General features: G+C 42.3%; 1 long non-coding RNA gene across 3 annotated transcripts; it reads right to left on the bottom strand.

Annotated features, from left to right (window-relative positions):
• Nucleotides 1-325: 325 nt before the first annotated feature.
• On the bottom strand, nucleotides 326-4,745 carry LOC120833397 (uncharacterized). Of its 3 annotated transcripts, none has more exons than XR_013452671.1 (4): nucleotides 4,544-4,745; nucleotides 2,556-2,786; nucleotides 1,702-1,764; nucleotides 326-1,580 (listed from the first exon to the last, which is right to left on the bottom strand). It is a non-coding gene; the product is annotated as an uncharacterized LOC120833397 (long non-coding RNA). The 3 variants fall into 3 exon arrangements; XR_013452672.1 differs by lacking the exon at nucleotides 4,544-4,745 and adding an exon at nucleotides 3,077-3,122; XR_013452670.1 differs by lacking the exon at nucleotides 4,544-4,745 and having other exon boundaries at nucleotides 2,556-3,116.
• Nucleotides 4,746-20,704: the final 15,959 nt, after the last annotated feature.

The raw sequence follows: 20,704 nt of genomic DNA, 5'->3' as shown, positions 1-20,704 counted from the left end.
ACTTGTTTCAAGTGACAAAACACGTTGCGTTTTCTCATTTTGGGTAATTTAAAAGTTCCTTAAAAATATATATTATACATACAAGTGTAACCAAAAACAAATGTCCTTTAATGGGGCTGGAAAAATGGAAATGGGAAATGAGGTGATGCAAGAAACCGTTTTTTCAATACTTTACTGGACTAAATTAAATAAAATGTTAAAAAAAAAAAAAAATTGAATTGTAATATAATATATATATATATATATATATATATATATATATATATATATATATATATATATATATATATATATATATATTGAATCAAAATATAATGGAATGGAATATTTAATACACTTAATCTTTAGCAACTTTTATATTGAATTTGCCATGAACAGTTCCAAATAGTCTATCAAGACTTTTTTTTTTTTTGTACTTTTAGTATTTATCACAATTAATAAAATAAACAATACATTAAATCATATTTCAACTGTTCAATTTGCCTTGAATTTATGCACACATAATAATATCAATACAAATCATTTTAACAGAATGTACAATATTAAAAACATGACGCAATTTAATTGAGAATCTTATGTGAGCACAGTTATTTTTCACATACACCAATTTGTGAGTTGTAATAATGTAGTGAAAAAAAAAAAAAGAATCGGCTCATAAAAGGATGTTTGCGTGTCAATGAAGTGTAAAATGCAGCGTAAAGGGACAAACTGGAATAAAGCGCAGCCCCAATAAGTAAATCTCAGCATAAGCATTGGCTTCGAGATGCCAGCAAAAGAGCGTCTATAGAAACCCGTCTGAAATAAGGTCATGCCTTACGCAGGATCTCCTGTGTGTGCAGCCTCCTGGGTGAATGTGTGATTAGCCTAATCCCAGTAGTCACAGCTCTGCTCCCCCGATGTGGGGGGAGAGATTTAGATGGTGATACGCTGCCACCGAGAGAAGCCATTTTCGAGCTGTTCTCCCCCAGCTTCTGCCCCCCCCCCCACCCTCACACGGCACAGACAGCTGCAGCAAGGCTCTTACTCCAAAGAGATACAAATGAATTCGGAGGGAGAAAAGGTTGCTGTGATTCATCAGTCAACCCCAAAGAGAGGTTGTGATTGAAATTTAAAAAAATGACATATCTGAAAATGTCACCCCGTGATTTGTGTCATTAAAAATAATCAGCACTCTAAAAAAGTACACCTAACTGGCCTTCAAAACCAAAGTTGGCTTTTAGTGTTTTTTTGTGAGCAGATTTGTAAGTCTAGTTTCTCCTGATGAGTGGCCGGTTTGAGCGTCGCGCCTCTTCACACCAAACAAACATCCTTTCCATTTCTTCCACTTTAACATGATGCACTTTGGGTATTTACTCTGCACTGGTGACATCACCACTACCACAGGGGAGCCTCTCTTCCCTCTTCGTATAGGCTGATCTGGAAGCAAATAGCGGATAAAATCCCAGTTGCATGGTAATAAATAGAACATGCCAATCAAATTAAGAAAGGCGCGTGAGGTTGGCCGGTGAGGAAAATGATCTGCTGATGGTGCCGAGACATTCCTCCTTCTTTAGGTCAGTGGAAGGCAGGTTTAGAAGGCCCTATGAAAGAAACCGCGAAAATTCAACCACAAAGGAATGCATGCATTTTGCTGGGTGTTAAATTATTGGTACCAATGTAATTTAATTATTCCCTTTAAAAAAATCAAATGGATGTATTTACTTAGTTTATGATTTCTCCAACAGGAATGCACTCCAGTTAGACAGGGAACTTTCAGTGAATTTTCTATAATTGACAGAAATATGGTTAATGTATTTTATACGTTTTTCCCTGTCTAATGAACATTTCTTCAACCAGTAATGTCTTACATTCACGCATAAATACTGTAAATATGTATCATTACATTGAGTCTGCCTTGTGTATGAAAAGCGCTATACAAATAAAATTGCCTTGCCTTGCCTATTATGTATCATTACATAATAATAATGAAATAATTACATCAAACCAATATATTTAGTAAATTAATTATTAGGTAATACTTGAATTACATGCATTTTCCCACTGTTAAAGCAACATATATTAACAATAATTTACTGTTATTAACTGTTATTTAATTGTTATAAAAAAACACTCTGTAGTTTATTTCATTTTATTTTCCAGAATTGTTGCACTTTTGCTGAGAGTCATTATTATTATTATTTTCCCATAAATATCTTTTGATGCTTTTATCTTGTAATTCCTAATGTTACATTTCTTCCCAGCTCCTGTAACCTGCCTTTGACGAGGGCCACTGACATACTAGTAATGCTCTGCGGCCAAAGATCGCTGACATCAACAGTTGACTGTTCCTTTCCTTTAATTCGCTTTACAAAACCTGTATTCTTAAATATGCAAATGAGAAATGATATGGTATATTTTGGAGTAGCCTAGAGCCACAAAGCTAATAAACAGCTACATTTGTTTTGAATATTTTCCTCTAACTAGTCTCAAAAAAAGGTTACATTTTTTGTTTGGGCCTTAAATGACCAACATTGACATTGAGTTGGAACATTGTCTGTAGAGAGGAACCTGGTTACCTGCTCAGCGAGTGATAAGTGCAGGTGGAGACGGTTGGAGAAGGTTTCCCTCTCCACAGCAATGAAGACATCCTGTACTTTCTCACTCAGCCACTTTCACGCCAGCGGCGAGCCGATGATGCAATCAGTCGACATGGAGAGAGGAGTCCGTGGTTAACTGGAACCTTCGCTGCTGAAGATCCGGCCGTGTTCAGCGGTGGGTCAGAAAGGCCTCTTAGCAGCTGCCTGTCACTGGTGAATGGACGACACCGCAAGGCTTATTTATATGAATACGACAGCACATCTGAAGACAATGCCATCTGTCAAACGCTAATTGAAGAAGTGCCGACACAAACAAGAAGAGATTCCTCCCTAAATCCTTTGAACCGCTTCTTCATGAACCCAGCAGCCGAACAAACACTGATTCTAGATTTCTGTGACATCAGCAAAACAAAGTTCATTATTGGGAATGGAGGAGGTTTTTCATTTCGGGTGCTTCTGCTGAGACGTTGATGGCGTCGACGAGATGATAAACGACGCACCTCGGCGAACGTGATCCACGTTGGCGACGTGTGATGACTAATCTCCGGCGTTGGTTCATTAGAAATGCGTTAAACTCACCGGTTGGGTTTACGCCTTCAAAGGCAGGGGGAGGAGGACGTGTTGTTGCTCTGAGGCACAGGGGGAAAAAAGCGGGATTGACAGATGAGTTGGGCGACGCGGATGGGAGGAGACAGGCAGCAAAATGGAAAGGGAGGATCTGTAGTCCGGCTATTCTAATGGAGAACAGAGAAATGATTCTTCAGACTGACACTCTAAGTTGGTTTGTTAATTTATCTGAGCTGCTCAGACAGGCACAGATGAAAAGAAACATTCGGATGACACCAGAGCCGCACCTCCATTTTGACTGCTGGCGAGGTGCAAACCAACAACAGCAACCTGTAAAAGTGAATAAAGTCTGACTGGAGCCAAACCACATGTTCTTCTCCACATCTGTAAACCCTCTTTTTTGGTTTCACAAAAGACTCGTTCCTCATAGTTGCACTGTAAAATGTATTTGCATGTACTGTCGCTGGCTAACAGCCACAGCGACTCTTCAACAAGCTCATCAATGTTATTTACATCAGCTGTGGCCAACTAACTGCAGTGTTCTTCAAAACACACAGTTCACCTTCATGGATCAAATCTTCAAATCTCAATCCAGTCCCAAAAAACTGTCTGAGTTCAGTTTCATTTTGGGGTTTAAACTCTTGCGAGGCTTTGGCGTAGAACTGGCACATCCGGTTTGTGGAGTTAGTGGCGGCGTTATTTCATGTACTTCTCAGCTTGCTTATTTTGACTGTCAATACAAAAACCAAAGCCATGCATTAACATTTGATCTAGTCTGTTAAAGAAGAACAAGTGAGATCACAACAGGCACAGCGAACCTGGGGGGGGGGGGCGGCATGGCTGGGTTGAGTTACAAGCAAGACCAGCTTGTTCTCACGTCTGGTGGTGGTCACAAATAACTTTGGTTCCATCGACCACAAGCTTTAAATTGAAAGTGTCCTCGTGAGACTGGCCGGGACGGGAGGGAGTGGAACCATTTCTCTGTCCCACCAGTTGCTTCATTTGAGCTTGTGTTAAACCCGAGAACGCAGGGACGATGCTCGTCCTGAGCCAATATCCATCAAGGTCACAGCCTCACTGTGACCCAGGGTCTGTCTATTCAGGGACAACACCTAATGCGTTTACAGACAAATAATAATTCCTCTAAATACAAAACCTTATCAAGAAGAAAATTAAAATGATATGACCAGAAAAAGAATAAGTTCCGTGTCTTCGGATTGACCTCATGCGGAACAAAAGCCGTGCGTGCAGAGCGAGGCGCACTGCGGCACCCGGCACATAGTTTTGCACTTTCGGGAACACGTGCGAGCGCCGCGAGGCCGCGTGGCAGCGCAGACCTTGATGGCGCCGGCAGCCGGCGGCTTCAAACAAACAAGACGACAAGAGAAACTTCTGCCGACCTTTCATCCACGCGAGCGTATTCAGCGGGGACGCTGCCTTTCATTGGTGACACCTCGCGCTATCAGAGCGGGGGCTGCGCCACTTCTGAACGCCTCTTATCTGCTAGCAGAAAAAAGGGGGGAGAGGAAGCTCTCGCTGGGCTGCGCTGGTGGAGGTGGCGGTGAAGATGTGAGGGTGGCGGGGAGGTGAGGAAGGAGAGCGCGAGCGCCGCGGCAAAACTTCCTCCTTTGTTTACGGGGAGCTAATTGGGACGCTGAGCCTGCCAGGCGAAGCCACGCAAAGCGCCCCGCGCTCCCTCTGTCATTCTCTCAGAGCGACCGCGGCAGCTGTGACGCGTCACAGCCGCTGCCGCTGCCGCCTCTCGCCCCGGTGGCTTCCTCCATTTGTCTCTCGCGCGATTTCCTGTTTCCTGTGCGCGGCTCCCCCGCCTCGCCCGCCCACCGGCGCCCGTGGCCTGGCAGCGTTGGAGGCGGGGCCACCAGAGGGGAGAGTTGTTGAAGCGAGCAGGAAGATGCTGACAGGAAGGATGGCAGCAGCCTCCCCCCCCACCTTCATTTGTTTCACGTCTTCCAGCGTCAATTTTTCTCGCCAGTGTGTTTCCACCCCGATGCAGTGAAAAACGAATAGAGAAGGAGAAAAGTTTTCATGTCATCGAGAAGGGTTCAGACTACAATCAGAAAGAAGAAGAGCTTCAAATGTAATTGCTGAAATCGCTGTTCAAGATAAGTATCGATTTTCATTAGAATTAATTGATGACGCCGATAAAAGATGCACAATAAAAACCAAAGGTAGCAGCAGATGTTGGTTGTCCGGGTGCACATTCATCATACCGTAGCTACCTATGGAAGAATGTTTTTTTTTTCCACAATGTAATCACGGTTCATACATCTGAATCCTCAATTGATCTAAATCACTTAAAAGGAAAAAGGCGATAATGAACTGCAGCTGCACGACGGCGAACTCCAGGGGGAAACATGAGGACATCATGGCAGATAAAGTCCCAAACACCGATATGAAAACACACACAGCGTCCACTGACTGGTGTGTGTGAGTTGGGGGGTATCAACCCCCCCCTCCCATTTAACATCAGTGTAAACAAGGCCAACAAAGGCCAGATTAGAATAACAGTGCGTCTGCGTGGAGGAAGTCACCAATTATTTGGGCATGCAGCATTTGCAGCAAGCGGTTCCTTATTTAACATCAGAAGAGTTGAATGCAACTTCTGCCTGCAGCATACAGACACACACACACACACACGCGCGCGCACACGCACACGCACACGCACACACACACGAATCACAACTCCCTAATAATCCCAGCAGCCTTAAATAATTTATCAAGTATGGATTTTGCTTAAAATAAATGACTTTGTTTTCAAAGGGTGCTTTCACTTATCATACGTTAATGATGAGAGGAATAAATAACCTGAAAAAAACTTTGAAAACAAAGAAACGGAATGAAGGAAAAACAATAGAACAATTTTTTACAATCTTCAAAAACAACGATTGTTTTATGGTTTTCTGTCTATGATCTGAAAATGTGTTTCAAGGTTGTAAGGTTGATCATTTAATCACAAAACACACTGTGTCTCTCTTACACACACACACACACACACACACACACACACAGATACTCAGTTTATGGCTCTCTTCTTCATTTATGTCTGCAGCTGATTGATTTAATTAGTTTAACATATATATGCATAATTAATGCCAAATATTACCAATTCTAAATATATCCCAACACACCTTGAGTGCACAATTATTTTTCAGACGCCCTGAAAACATACATTCTATCAGCATTTAAAAAAATAATTGTTCCCTTCTATTCTTCATTAAATATTCATATTTTACTGAAACACATCTGAGAAAAATACAATATTTACATGTGCTTGTGTTTGGGGCTGTTTTGACGATGATGATATATAAAAAAAAAAAATATATATATATATATATATATAAAATAAACCCTGATCACAGCAGAGGGCATTTAGTATGGTTTTATGGATGGAATAAAGAAATAGGATTACAGAATGCATTGGTTCATCTTCTGCCCTCCTGTTGTGCATGTAATAGTGGAATGTATATATTCCACAGGACAACCTTTGGGCTCTGTGTTGCGATGTTTTAGCGCTTCATGCTCGCTGCAGACTGTGGGGTCAGTGACAACTACAACTTAAAACCACTTGTGACGTCCCATTTCCTCTTTCCTATTTCATGTTGCACAGCATCTCCCCCAACACCACCGTGTTATAGGCTTACACAGTTAATTGTCAATAAAACATTTTTCATGAAATAAAAATGTGAGGCAAAATATCCAAATCAGACTGTGTAATCAGAAAAGCTGTCAGTCAAATTTGTGGTTATTTTTGTTTTAGTTTGACAAAAAAAACAAAAGAGAAGGTGCACTCAGGAACTTAACCTCCTTTCCTCACTGTCTTCTATCTTGCCCCAAAAAATGGGAGTAAATTCATCCGGGCGCGCTTTGTGGCGAGGATAAGCACCGTGGTTAAGGTTCTGCTGATTTTCATGTAATGACTGGCAGCCGTAACACCTGGCGCTGTGAAATCCAGAAATTAGCACACTCCGGGGAAACAAATTGCTTTGTTGATGCAGAACTTTAGAGAGAAAGGGGGGGTTTTGTGGATTCACGCTTTATTTTTACAACTTTTGGAGTTGCAGTGTAGTAACACATATAACTTGTTTTTAAAGCTGCTGTTTTCTTTGTTCCACAAAGTATCAGTTATCACAAGCTGGTGTCGATGAATCCACTTATTGAGGTAATTATAATCATCCCCATTCAGCCTCTGACCTGTTTGAGGGCCTCAGTTCCTCTAACCCTTCTGTCAGAATAATGGGATTGATCCCATTATTCATGTGTCACTTATTTCAGAGGATAGAAAATCAGCCTCCACTGTTGGCTTTTGGAGGAAGGATCCTTGAGTTGGCAAACACATTAAAAGGTTCCAGCGCAATGACCTTTGGCAAACATGTATTTCCAATTTATTTTGAATTCCTTTCAGATATTTCGCAAAGTTATTGGACTGCAGGGCAAATATTTTTAGGTTAAAGAGGTGGTGTAACGAGTTACCAATATATTAGAGCTTATTACTTTTGTGTGTAAAATGTGGCTTTGGCTGTCGTATCTGTAAGTGTTCTCCTACACACAGTGTCTTAAAATCAGTCTAATTCAAATACTGGAATGATGCTTTTCTTTCTAGAATGTGAGATCTACCCAGGGTGCTGAAGAAAATATAGAAAACGCTCTAAATGTTTTCATTGTGATGATGAAAGGTGAAAAGTAAGTGCTGGAGTTACTAACCAATCTGATGTACTTTTATGCTACATCTTCTGAAAGGTGTAGTGGCTAATTTAAAAATGAATATTATGTGAATTAAAGAAGTACTACATATCCATTTTATATAAGATGTGTTTTGAAAACGTTCAACGGGAATATGCGGCAACTCTTATGCTAAAAAACATTGCCTGTAATACACCTTCACACCTACACATTCAGCATTTTACTTTTCTGGGATTTTATTTTGTTACTAAAACATGATTTATCTTTTGCTAAAGAACTTTAACTTTTAAATTAGTATTTAATATGTGAAAAAGCTTGAGACGATTGAAACCGCGTTTGAATGTGGGTGAACAGTCAGCGAGTCTGAGCGTGTCTTTGGCCCTCAGTGGCGACCTACACAGGCGGCCGGGCCCCCCTCCCAGAAGTCCCTTCCAAGCCGAGCAGTGACGGCGGCACATTTTACCAGCGGATAGAGATCTCTGCCTCTCCGCTGAGGCATCTTCTTATCTTGTCAATCAGCAGCACGCCTCCGCCGCGGCTCTGCGCGGGGCTGAGCAGCTTGGCGGAGATGCATGGCGATGATGAGAACTCTTCGCGGCCTAGCAGGGTTTCCTCCTCATCAAGCTCAGAACAAAGGGGGGGCCAGGTCCGCTCTGCTGCTCTAAATACAGCCTGCAACCTGCCCTAGCCAACTGCCGACACCCCCACCTTTTATACCCGGGAAAGTGGAAGTGAAGCAGCCGTAATGGGTGAAATCAGAGGTGCGGAGGCCCGACGTTGGACTTCAACATGCTGTGGTGAAGGATGGAGGTGTTTGATGAGAGCATAGTGGACGTTTTCAAACCATAGGGGACAAGAATTTAACATTGAGAGCATTGATAAATCTCTCAATTCCTCCACCCGCCCCTCCCCGCCCCCAGCCCTCCTCTCTGGACCCTCCCGGCTCCATTGTCTTTTTATTAGCACACTAATAGCACAGTTAGCTGCTCTGCGGATCTTCGAACAGCATGGTGTTGTTTGCTTGTGTCACACTTTATTATCTGTGGCCTTGATTGCTGTATAAATGTATAAATTCTTGAGCTGGCTGGAAACCACACAGTCATCTGTACGACACAGTTAAAAATGCCATGAATCATTGAGGAAAGAACATGCTGAAGTAAAAATAGCACAAAAGGGGCGCAGTGCGGTTTAGACCGTGCATGCTGGGACAAACCAGTTAAGTCTTTGGCAAAACAGTTCTAGGCATAAAAGCCGGTGAGCAACGTTTTGTACCAACCCGTTAAAGGTCCCTTGTGAGACATGATGAAAATCATAATAATAGAAAACACCCAATTCTGTTAACAAGCACAATAGAAATACCATTGAAGCAACGTTAGTCAGCACAAGAAAGGTAGAAGAGAGCATGTAGCGCCGCAACCCAAGACGCGGCGGGGTTAGGACCGTGACTCTATAATATAATCAAATCGAAAGTAATTGAGTCACCTGTGCAGGATGAGCCCAACAGATGGTCCTCCAATATCAGAAAGCCAATTTAAAACTATTCCTGACTGACAACTACACCACGGCAGCCTGGCCCATACTGTACATGCAACAGCGGTGGAAGTCAGGCACGCAAAGCTGGACCCACGTTTGGCACCAGGGGGGTAGGGGGGGCAGGGGAGTCTCCAGCACATTGATACGCTGCCCGCCCTCTATGATTGGCTCCTGATGCCCTTGTAATTAAGGGATGACATCAGGGCTCCCTTATGCTGCATATTGTAAAGAATTCAAACTGTTCAGAATTCATTTCTGAAATGTATTTCATATTAATGTCAAAACATCTCCTTCAAAAAAACTACTTCATACGAGATTACTTGTGAACACATGAAGAAAATGTTTGAATTTACATTTGACCATTACTAATTTTACTGAACAGTCTGAATGCACCACAATGTAACATCCGTTTGCCCTTAGCGATGCTGCTAATGTTACTAGCGGTTGATTTCTTTATTATCATCTTCAACCACTTATCCAAGGTCGGGTCGCGGGGCAACAGTCCCAGAAGCCACATCTACCAGCCGTGACTAGGGGAGGCCCTGTGTTGAGATGTAATCTCTCCACCTAGCCTAGCCAGGCCTTCTTCCTAGCTAGCCGCGCATGGAAAACCTCCCTATGGGGCCGCCCGGGCGGCATCCTGACCAGATGCCCAAACCACCTCAACTCACCCTATCTCTGAGGGAGACGCCAGGACCCCTCCTGAGGAAACCCATTTTGGCAGCTTGTTCCTGTGACCTAGTCCTTTTGGTTATGACCCATCCCTCATGACAATAGGTGAGGGTAGGAATGAAGATTGACCTGTAGATTGAGAGCTCTGCATTGCGGCTCAAACATCCCGTCCGCTAGCCGGATACGGACCGCCGGGGGATGCAGCTCGGCCCGCCGGATGATTTATCTAGTCTGAGAAATACAGAAAGACATAAATTGCATTTCTATGAAACCAGTTGCTATCAGTCCACGGGGGGTTGCTCTGTATGAGTAAGCATGAGTAAAACACTGAGAACATACCAGCTTGCACTTTTCGATGACAGCGTTAAATGGCCCTTGAATGATCCATCATCACAAGTTGGCCTGGCCATTGCCTATGATTTTACTTGTCTGACCCACTTGAGATCAAAGTGGGACGTATATTACCTAAAATGAGTTTGACAACCCGGCTGTAAACCCTCCTCCCCCCAACTACCTCTTCATATCCTAAAGAGTTTGTATCCCTTTATTGCAACAAAATAGAAATTCAATTATACTGCTGGTGGCTGGTGGCTCGCTGGATTAGCAAAGCAGCCACTAAGCAAACAAAGATACGTTCCAAACGTAGAACAACACCAATGCTAAGCATCAGCAGTACTTTCTAAAATACATGCTGCAGACTTCAGGAACCTTCATTTTAGATTGAAGGTGCAAACATCCGGTGGAGTTCATCACGCCTCCATGTCGGATGACCTCTTGGTCAGCATGGTTAGCATGGTTGTACTTCAATCAGAGGGTTGTCCTTCTATCAGACGACTGGCAGTCAGATCCCTGGCTGTAGGACATAAAGTGTGTGTACACATTGTGTCCATGCTGATGTGTCCTTGGCTATGACACATAACCATAAAATTGATCCTCTAGCTGTGAATGGTGTGGATGTTATTTACTGATGGGCAGGTGCCACCGTTTATGGGAGCTCCTGTCATCAGTGTATGAATGGGTGTGAATCCTGGAATGATGACATGTGGTGTTGAAGCGCATTGAGTCATCTGAAGACTGGACAAGCACTATACGAGTGCAGCAAGGTGGACAAAAGACATTTGCATATTCCAAAGGTCCAAAGGTTAAGCTGCTAAGTAAAGAGCCTGACAGCAAGCTATGATGTAAACCATGTGAATACTTTCATATTTGTATGGGAAATGAAGCAAACGATATCCTGCGAGGTTTGTGGCTCAGTGTTGCTGACTAACGGCAGTATGCTAACCCGTGTGGGTTTCAATCGTTCTTGAATAAGAATATACTTTACAAACGTGTGTGTTTTAATATTCCCTAACAAGAAGAAAACAAGCATTACCTTGTATTATAGTACTTTTAGAGGTACGCAGTAGTATGGCGTGTGATTTTGGTGATATTATTACATGCAGCTGTAATGAACTACAAAAACCTTGAGTATCTGTATTTGACACTTTTCTTTTTTTTAGGTTGAGTTATTTTGGAATATGTAATGAAAAAAATTTCTACACAGACAATAATATCTAAAAGCATCTTGACACTTAAATTCAATTAAACGCATTCAATATATTACAAATGAATAGTAACTACAAATGAATAGAGAAATTAATGAAGCTTTTTAAGGAAGGAATTCTGCCTTTTGTCCTGCCATCACAAACAAGAAAACATTTTAATCCTCAGAGAGGCGGCATAGGAGCACAGCAACAACAACGCAGTAAAGGCCATCACTTCACACTGCCTGTCCTGCTGCTAATACGGCGGGGCGTTGCTAAACGGCCTGGCCCAACGTCGGACATCACATCTGTTAAACTGTCAAAAAACATTCACCACTAACACACACAGCACCCTCTCCTCTTCAGCAGCCTAATTGCTGCCTCTCCCTTCTCCAGGCCTGTCTCTTCCGCTCTGGGCCGGCGGTTCGGGACAGACTTCACCTCTTTCTGCTTCTTTCTCTCCAGCTCTGTCTTTTCTACGTTTTTCTCTGCGGGGCAGCGTGTCACCTCTGCTTACGTCTGTCCGACTAGCACTGGAGAGGGAGATCAAGTGTTGCACGCTAAACGGACATCCATGTTAATCTGGATACAAATGTAAGTCTGAAGCGAGCCGAGGCACCAGAGTAACGCACACATGTCACATTGGCTGTGATGATTGTCTCCATTATGGCCCGCATGCTGCAGGGCTTCTTTCCATCTACATCACATTGATTTTTATGCAACACATAAACAGGTCGCTTGAAGATGCCACTTTTTGGATTTCCGCTGTTAGTCCAGGAAGACAAGGTTTTGAAACATAATTAGATTACATCTGAGCAATTAGAAACACCTCTAGTCACCCACTGCCACAAACGCTTAACAAAGACGTTTTATTTTTCCTTGCCGTCCGTGTTTAAACTACTTTTGAACAACACTGCCTTTTTTAAAGAAATGCAGACTTACTACTAGAATATACATAATAAAATGATGAACCTCTTTTCCCTGCAGAAATTGGACTTATCACAGTAGGAAAAGCACAGATGTCACTAATTGCATTAACGGTGGCCTTGTTCCGTTGTGTTAAGTGTCCCAGTAAGAGTGTTACACAAAATACGGGCAGGGCAGTGAGAGTAATAAAGCACATATTTATATTATTTTTTACACTTCTTTCACATAATAAACTGAACATCCGAATGCCATGCTACAGAAGGCTGGAAAGCTTCAAGGGCCAACATGATAAGGTAAGGTTAAATCCCATATAACCCTTAATATGGTTGTTTTTGGCATCAGCATACTTATGTATTACATCATGGTTCTATAGATAAAAAGCTCTACGAGTGTAGCTTTGCTCCCAATTTAAACCAGAATTTTTCCAGCTGGCATTGGTGGAGCAAGAGGGGCCCCAGATTAGGGGGAGGGCAACACCTACGCTCATGTAGAACAGAAGCTACGATATGCAACTAATGTTCTATTACTGGATATGCTTTAACGGCTAAAATGAACAAACTGCAAAATTCTCTCAACATTCCAGGGCTAAACAAAAGGACCATCTACGCTCGTAAAGCATGACCTTGATAGTGCACTTGGATGCAAAGGGCAGCCCTCGCCTTTCCAAGCAATCGAGTTCAGCTGGCAGCCCACACAGCGACCATGGCGCTTGTGAAGCCACCGGAATATCGTTCTGGAATCTTCATTTGTAATGCGGGTTAAAGCTTGTCCCAGGTCAGAATGCAGTTAAAGAGAGATGGTCAGCGTTTTACTCTTGTGCCAAAGTGGAACGAAGCAGAGATGGCCAAACCACCTCTTTATTATTCTCACGTCCAGCAATCCTCATATGGACCAACACATGTCTTTTGGACCCCTTGTTTCTCACACTCTGTGGGAGACAGTTTAGCATACACCACACTTGTAGAAAGCTTTGTTCTCAGATTGATAGAGTTCATATCCACACCTAGGTCAATTGAAAACTCTGCGACCAGGTTACGCTAAAACCCACTGTTGCTTCTACCATATGGCATTGAGCCTTACTTTGACCAAAGGATTAGGTATTTCTTGAGACCCACCCTGATCCCGTCCATGCGTAATGGCTCCAACGGTGGTTCCTTAGACTGAGGGAAAGTGCTGGGATTAGCGTAGCAGCCAGCTACACTGGTATTGTGTTCAGTTGAAAGATAAATACAGGAATTGTCCTTGGTAAGGACATGGATGTGCAAATAGACATCTCTTAGCGTGTTGGATATTAACCAATTGCTGGAAAGAACGCCTACCAAAACATGCCGGATTGTCCCAAATCAGCCTCACATTGCTCATGTTGTTCTGTGTAAGAAAATTATTGACAAGTTTGTAGATTTTCGTCCATACATCATTAAAAAGAACTCCTGGGATATTGTGTCAATTGGATTTACCGTACAAGGATTAATCTTACTTTTATCTCTGTCCATCTGCCAGTTTCAAAATTTGGCTAATTATTCCATTTTCTTGTAGGCTGACTAAATTCTGTTCTTCTGTTCTTTCAATGGATGAAACAACAGGTATATTTTTTGCACAGATGGAAATTAAAATACTCCGCTAAAGCCATCCATGAGGGTCATGCAAACAACTCTTGTATACAAAAGGAAGACAACATGCAGACAACTAAGTTGGCATTGGAAAAAAAAGAAAGAAAAAACAGTGGAATGGGGGAGTTGGCCAGTGAGATGTGTAGCAAGAGTATGTCTTATTTATATCTCGTTGTTGGAGCACTTTCTAAGTACTGGCAGATTGGAGAAGGTGGTGGGCGGCAAAGTCACATGGCCGGAGTGTCATCTGCATACAACCACTTAACGACACAACATTCAATACTATATATTTCTAGAATACTTCATGTAGAGGATAACATAGGGGAATGTAGCTTACAATTCACAGGTAGGCTTTCATTTTGGAATATAAAAATTGTGATTTTGACATGACATGGGGATTCGTAATTTTAGATATTTTTCAAGGAATTAATAAGTGCAAGTGCAATCGAATTTTAGTAATTTCTCAATATGTGACCTGTTGTCCTTGAATGCTTTAATTTGAAAACACAATGTGGCTCTCGGTCATAGTGTATCAGAACACAGCAATGTTTATGTCTAAAACTCCTGGAAACATATTGTGTTATTAAGTATTTGCAAATTATCAATACATCAGTAATGGATGCTTCATATTTTTACGTTTTATATATGGCTGCTACTCATAAATAATCCATAAAATATCTAAATGTTTATTTCATTGTTTTGTGTAAATCTTTCTTTGTGGGTATGGTGGGTGGGGGCCCATTAAATTCATTCTTTAATCCAAAAACAGTGGAAAACCCGAAAGACAATAAGAAAATCTTATTATATTTATATTTAAATGGATGGAAAGAGAAATTGCTTTGCATGTTTTTCTTGAATGGACCAGAATAGATGCTGATTGATTATCTCAGAAAAAGCAAGCGTTTTTTTAGACATTAAATATAAGTATAACTACCTTTAAAATTAGACTTTTAGTTACTTTTAATTATACCTGGTAAACTGTACTTCAGGTACAACGTTACGAAAAAAAACATGTCAAAGGTATAGAGTTTTCAGCCCGGGAAGCATCGTTTTTGCAAGACTCTTCCTCACTGATGTCATGTTGCAAATATGCTGCAGAAAGAAGACATTCGGATGACTGAGCCACTTAAAACATTGCAATGCTGATGTAAACCCCCCCCTCGCGTATCAAAGTTGGACTTCTTCTTTTGTCACCTGGCAATACGACGCTCCGCTGCTAACAATCATGTCTATATATTGTCCCCAAGCCATCCTCTGCGTTCCCTAGTGAAAAACTACCTTGGTGAGGAAAAACAGATTTCCACAATCTTAATCAATCGTCCTTCCATCCATCTCGCCCGTATCCCCCTTACAGTCTGCAGCCCTCCCATCTCACTAAGAAACACATTACTCTCATCTCCCGGTAACCCTGCGCGCTGGATGTACAATTAAAACCTTATTTCTGCTGAAGGAAATTAGATTTAATGAACGGCGGGCTGGGCAACAACAGATGGTTCGTCTTATTGGAGGCACAAAGATAGACTGGGTGTTTGAACGCCTTCAGATCAAATGCCAGTGGTTATCAATTAGGAGTGGAGGTAAGCTCCTGACTAGATGAAACGGAGCGGAGGCCTCGCCGGCGTGGCCCTCACCTTCACTGCTGGGAAGGAGATGTTACGCTCACAGTGTCACACGGAAGAGATGGAGCCTTTCCATATGCCAGTGTCAAACATGCTGCAGAATCCCAGATGTTGCATAATGTCAAATGACAAATTTAAAAAATCGCTGTTTTTGATGAACCTGGCAGTTGGTTCCAACATTTACAGCCAGGTACATCAGGGTGGAGCAGCCCTTCTTTCATCACAGAGGAGACTGTTACAGTCAAATAAAGCAGTGTAGTTGCAGCCTTCCCTCATTTAGTTACTGTCCTGAATGTATTCTTAATCATAGAAAAATTAAGAAAATAAGAATAATTAAAAAATACTAAATTTGGAGTACTTTTGGGAACGGCTACTTCCATGCCGTCATTCTGCTTCAAAGAAAAAAGATAAATGATGATGCCATTAAAAGTGAACTAATTAAGGAAGGCTTCTTTTAAGAACTCATTAACAGCAACCTCATTTACATAATGATGCATATTAATTAAGTTTTAATGAATCTGCATTTCCAGCAAGCTGCATTTCTCTGGCTTTGGTACAAATTGAACAAATTATTTAAAAGTGTTCTTGAATCTACTTTTCACACCAAAGAGGAGAGAGAATGCAATCATTTGTAGGAAATCATATTTATTTTCCCCCTCTCCCCAGCCTGTGCCCATCTGTTAATTATTTTTAAATGTAATCATTTACCCTTTTGTTTCACTGGCTTCCCAAGACAATCGGAAGGTAAAGGACTGGCGCAGAATCTTTAGGCTGTGTAAAAGTCTGAAATATGTGATCACGAGGCAGATGAAAGATTGTGTCTTTACTTGTTGTCATGTGGGATGTGGCGTGCTCACTCCTCATCTGTTAGTGCTAATGTGTTGTCTTTATGCTTCCTGCCGGTACACACATTGATACACATTGGGCCTTCAACATCCGGAAGGACGTCGTTGTAAGGAAGGACGTCAAGCCGTGGGCTTTTTCCATGCTGGATTTTTAAAAGGCGGGTACTACATGATTTGCTTAATTATTTATTTGATCTAGTTTGACTGATTTGTCAGCGTAAAATATTGCCTAATTGTTGACATTTTGCTGCCCAGCCTGTGTACCTGTTTGCCGAGATGAGCGTTGGACGGCTGGCAGGATCTACGGATCGGATAGCCAAGTGATACAGTATGTTGGATCCGTTCATGAATTCGTCAATAAATGGTAATTGGTAAATGGACTGTACTTGTATAGCGCTCAAAGCGACTGTAGTCGCAGCTACAGGGGCAATGTTGGACAAGACACTTATGTCTTGCCCATGGACATGTGGGTTAGCCAGGCCTGGGATCGAACCAACAACCCTCAGATTGGAGGACAACCATGCTCCCCACTCACCCACAGTCGCCCTAAATGTTACCCTATCTAGCCTCATTTCAGACCGGAATTGCTTTGTTTTCCAGTGTGGATTGGACTCCCTCTTTTGTCCACTGAAGTGTAATTTAAAGATTTCTGTGGACAATTACATTTAATCGTTCCATTATATTGCATGAAGTGGACTGAATGGCACTCCAGCCATCACAGTTTGGAACCAAATCTCATTGGACATGAATCCAGTTTGCATCCATGTTTTATCGAATGAAAAATAAAAAAATAATAATCCATCTGCACATTTCATCCATAATTCCAATTAATACCTTTCTTTTGTTCAACTTGCCAATTTCATTTGAAGTCATCGCTCGCCACCGCAGTCTTCCCCCAGCTGTTGACAGCCAAAACGGTAAATGGTTTGCACTTGTATTTCTCTTTTCTGCTCTTCAGACCCCTCAAAGCGGTTCAACACTACATCTCATCATTCATCCATTCAACACTGCTGACAGGAGCGAGCAAGCAAGGTGCCATCCGTCCATCAAGACTGACTAACATCATACAACATTCACACACTGCAGGAACAGCCGACCGGAGCAATATGGGGCGAAGGGTCTTGACAAACCCCAACAAATCAACAGCTGGGGATTAAACTGCCAATAGTGACGTTGAACAACAGCTACGTTTGTTGTTTACTTTCTTAATGACGATTTTGTGAGTGTCTTCAATGGGAGGACTGAAGGGACGAGTTGTCAGTGTACTACACTCGGCAACATTCTGGAACTACTACCATTTTATTTACCTAGCGTACTCTTACTACTTTCTCAACATTACTAACCCAACCTTTAAGTAATGACACTTTATTTATCTAAACAAACCACAACCTGGCCAGGTACTTTTGCCCCAGTTTGCATTTTGCTTTTCTCTGGAGTGGTGTCAGATAACATTGCACCATTGTTAATCCATTTGTGGGAATTCACATTCACAATACTAGACTCCAATATTTCCATCCATACTAAGCAGCACTCTGTACTTATCTTCGATAGCGTGAAGTCAACAGCTGCTGCTATTTCTAACGTTCATGCAGTGTGTTTTCAGGCAGAAAAAAAAAGAAAAGAAAAAATAACCAACAAGCCCGGTCTTGTTTTCCAGAAAGCCGAACACAGACACACACACACACACACACACACACACACACACACACACACACACACACACACACACACACACCTGTTTGGCAGGTTAGTTTGGGAGTAGGTTAGAGCTCTGGAGATAGGAGGACGATTCTGGGTCCTTCACAGAGTGTCACAGGAGGATGCTTGAACCAATAGCAGCGTAACACGAACAACGCACTTCCTGCACCTGCAGCCCCCCAGAGGAGAATCGGCCCCTGAGGGTCTGAAACCCGCCCACAAGCCTACACCTCATCCTCTTCCTCCCTGTGGTGAGCCGGAGGCCCCTGAAGGAAAAAAAGAAAGCGTTGATGGCGTTGGCCGGGTACTTGTGACAGCGAGTGCCTACCTCGGGGGAGGTCAGAAGTCAGTGATTCATACGAGACAAGCTGGCGATGCAGTGTAACCGAAAATGGAAAGCAGATGTTCGTTAATTAGGGGAAATGTGACTGACAAGACTTGAGCGTTGAGGTACATGAGCTCGCCCGCCATCCAGCAGCTGTTGTTCCCCGACTTCATTGTCAGTCTTGTACACAAGTCACAGCTTCCCCGCCGAGCTGGGCCCAGACGCCCAGCACCCACAATTATCAAAATAGAATTAAGCTTGATTGAATCGAACAGATTTTCTTCTAAATACTTTTGCTGTGTTTTTTTTGTGTGAATGAATGCGATACTCAAACCACCTTGTGTGTTTTTTTTTGCTTCCTCGTCCCTCATTTCCGCTCCTCTTTTTCTTCAGCCTTTCAATCTCTCGAAAGTGCTGCTAAAAAAAGAATTTCAATGACACAAAAAAACAAAGAATATCTCATTTGGGGAAATCGCACGTTTCTCTGGATCGCTTTCCTGTGTGATTAATAAAGAAGACGGTACTTTCACTTCCTGGAGAATTGCTCATACACAATTGTTGGTGAACGGTGAAAGTACATCTGCATTTTATTGCAGCTTGTGTTGTTTTTTTAGAAGTCATTTTTCAAAGTCTAGAAAGAGTTCATGAAATACCTGGTGGAGTCCTCCAGTGCATGCGAAGAAAGACACTTATGAGAACTATTGACTGAAATATAAATTCTGTCCATTAAAGGCAAGTTAACTTGGTTTAGAGAAGGCTTTTGCTAATGTGTTCATGGTCTTCAAATTCATCCCATATGTGTGTGTAAGTTTCTAATAAACCGAAATATGTACCCTGGGTGTTGCGCACACACACACACACACACACACACACACACTTCTGGTCAACAACGTGATCCAATGAAATTGATGAATGGTGAGACATTAGGCCCATTCCTACAACAGATGTTAAATCACTTCACATATGCGTTATCAGATCATTTGTGTCAGGCTGCACAATATGAATGACACAGATGATCTCAGATTCTGGGCCCCTCCTGGAAAACGCCGCCATCCTTTTGGCCTTTAGGTGACGCTCCTAATTATTGCATGTGTGCGTGTGTCAAATGTTTCCATTTTGTCTGCGTCCAATGCTGAACGAGCTTGTAGGCGACTTAACTCTCTCTGGTGGTCGTGTTCCGAGGCCCTTAGCTCCTGGCCAATGGTGGATGGGAACAGCTGTTTCATCTCTAAATTTACAGCTTGGTGGTCTCAACAGAGATAAATAGACTTTGCTATTTCCCACCGCTGTTTTTAACTCTTGACTGATTATTTCAGCTACTTGTGTGCCAACCAACAATGTAATCCTCTCGTCGTATCTGAAACATTACATGACAGGATATGAGTGGAGAAAAAGAGATGGAATTATGCACCAAAGGTTCCTAATCAATACTCCCCCCCCAAATATCTTTTTGCTGATTTGGATCTATGTGAAGGTTAAATTTGGATTCTAATCAATGCCCAAAAACGGTAACGTGGGGCCTGGGCATATCAGCACGGTCCCAATCAATGATAGGACACACTTTGCTATGAGCTAAGTCTTTTGGCAGTCTTGGGTTTCATTATAACAATAAAATATTTACAGATGACAGAAATACACTAGATTAGACTCCAGACTCTAGAGGTGATGTCTTTTCACATTAACCGCCGCGCTGGAGAAGTTTACGGCTCTTCGCTACATGCCATCAAACCCTAAAACTGGCCCTTGGAACACAAACCAGTTTCAGCACCAGTATTTTCATAAGGAAAAAAAACAAAAGAAATTATTGAATCTTTCAAAGTAAACTAAATACTTGATTTAGCTGATCTTTGTGAATGCCTGTGATTTAACAGAACATTCAGCATAACATATAGATATTGTGCTTAAATATCTGAGCAAATCCCTTCTCCCAAATCCTTCTAAAATCCTTCACCAGAAGTTAAGGAGCCCATTAGGTCGATGGTGACGCATGGAGTGGAGGAACCACACAGTTGGTGGTTCAAATCCGGGCTGCTCCATGTCCCATGTTGAAGCGTCCCAGAGCAAGACACCTACCCACCCCAATTGCTCCCTGGGCAGAATGTAAACCA

This window comes from Gasterosteus aculeatus, chromosome 15 (assembly GCF_964276395.1).
Source record: "Gasterosteus aculeatus chromosome 15, fGasAcu3.hap1.1, whole genome shotgun sequence".
NCBI classification, from domain to species: Eukaryota; Metazoa; Chordata; class Actinopteri; order Perciformes; family Gasterosteidae; genus Gasterosteus; species Gasterosteus aculeatus.
The sequence above is the reverse complement of the archived record's forward strand: the minus strand, read 5'-3'. Positions and strand labels throughout refer to the sequence as shown.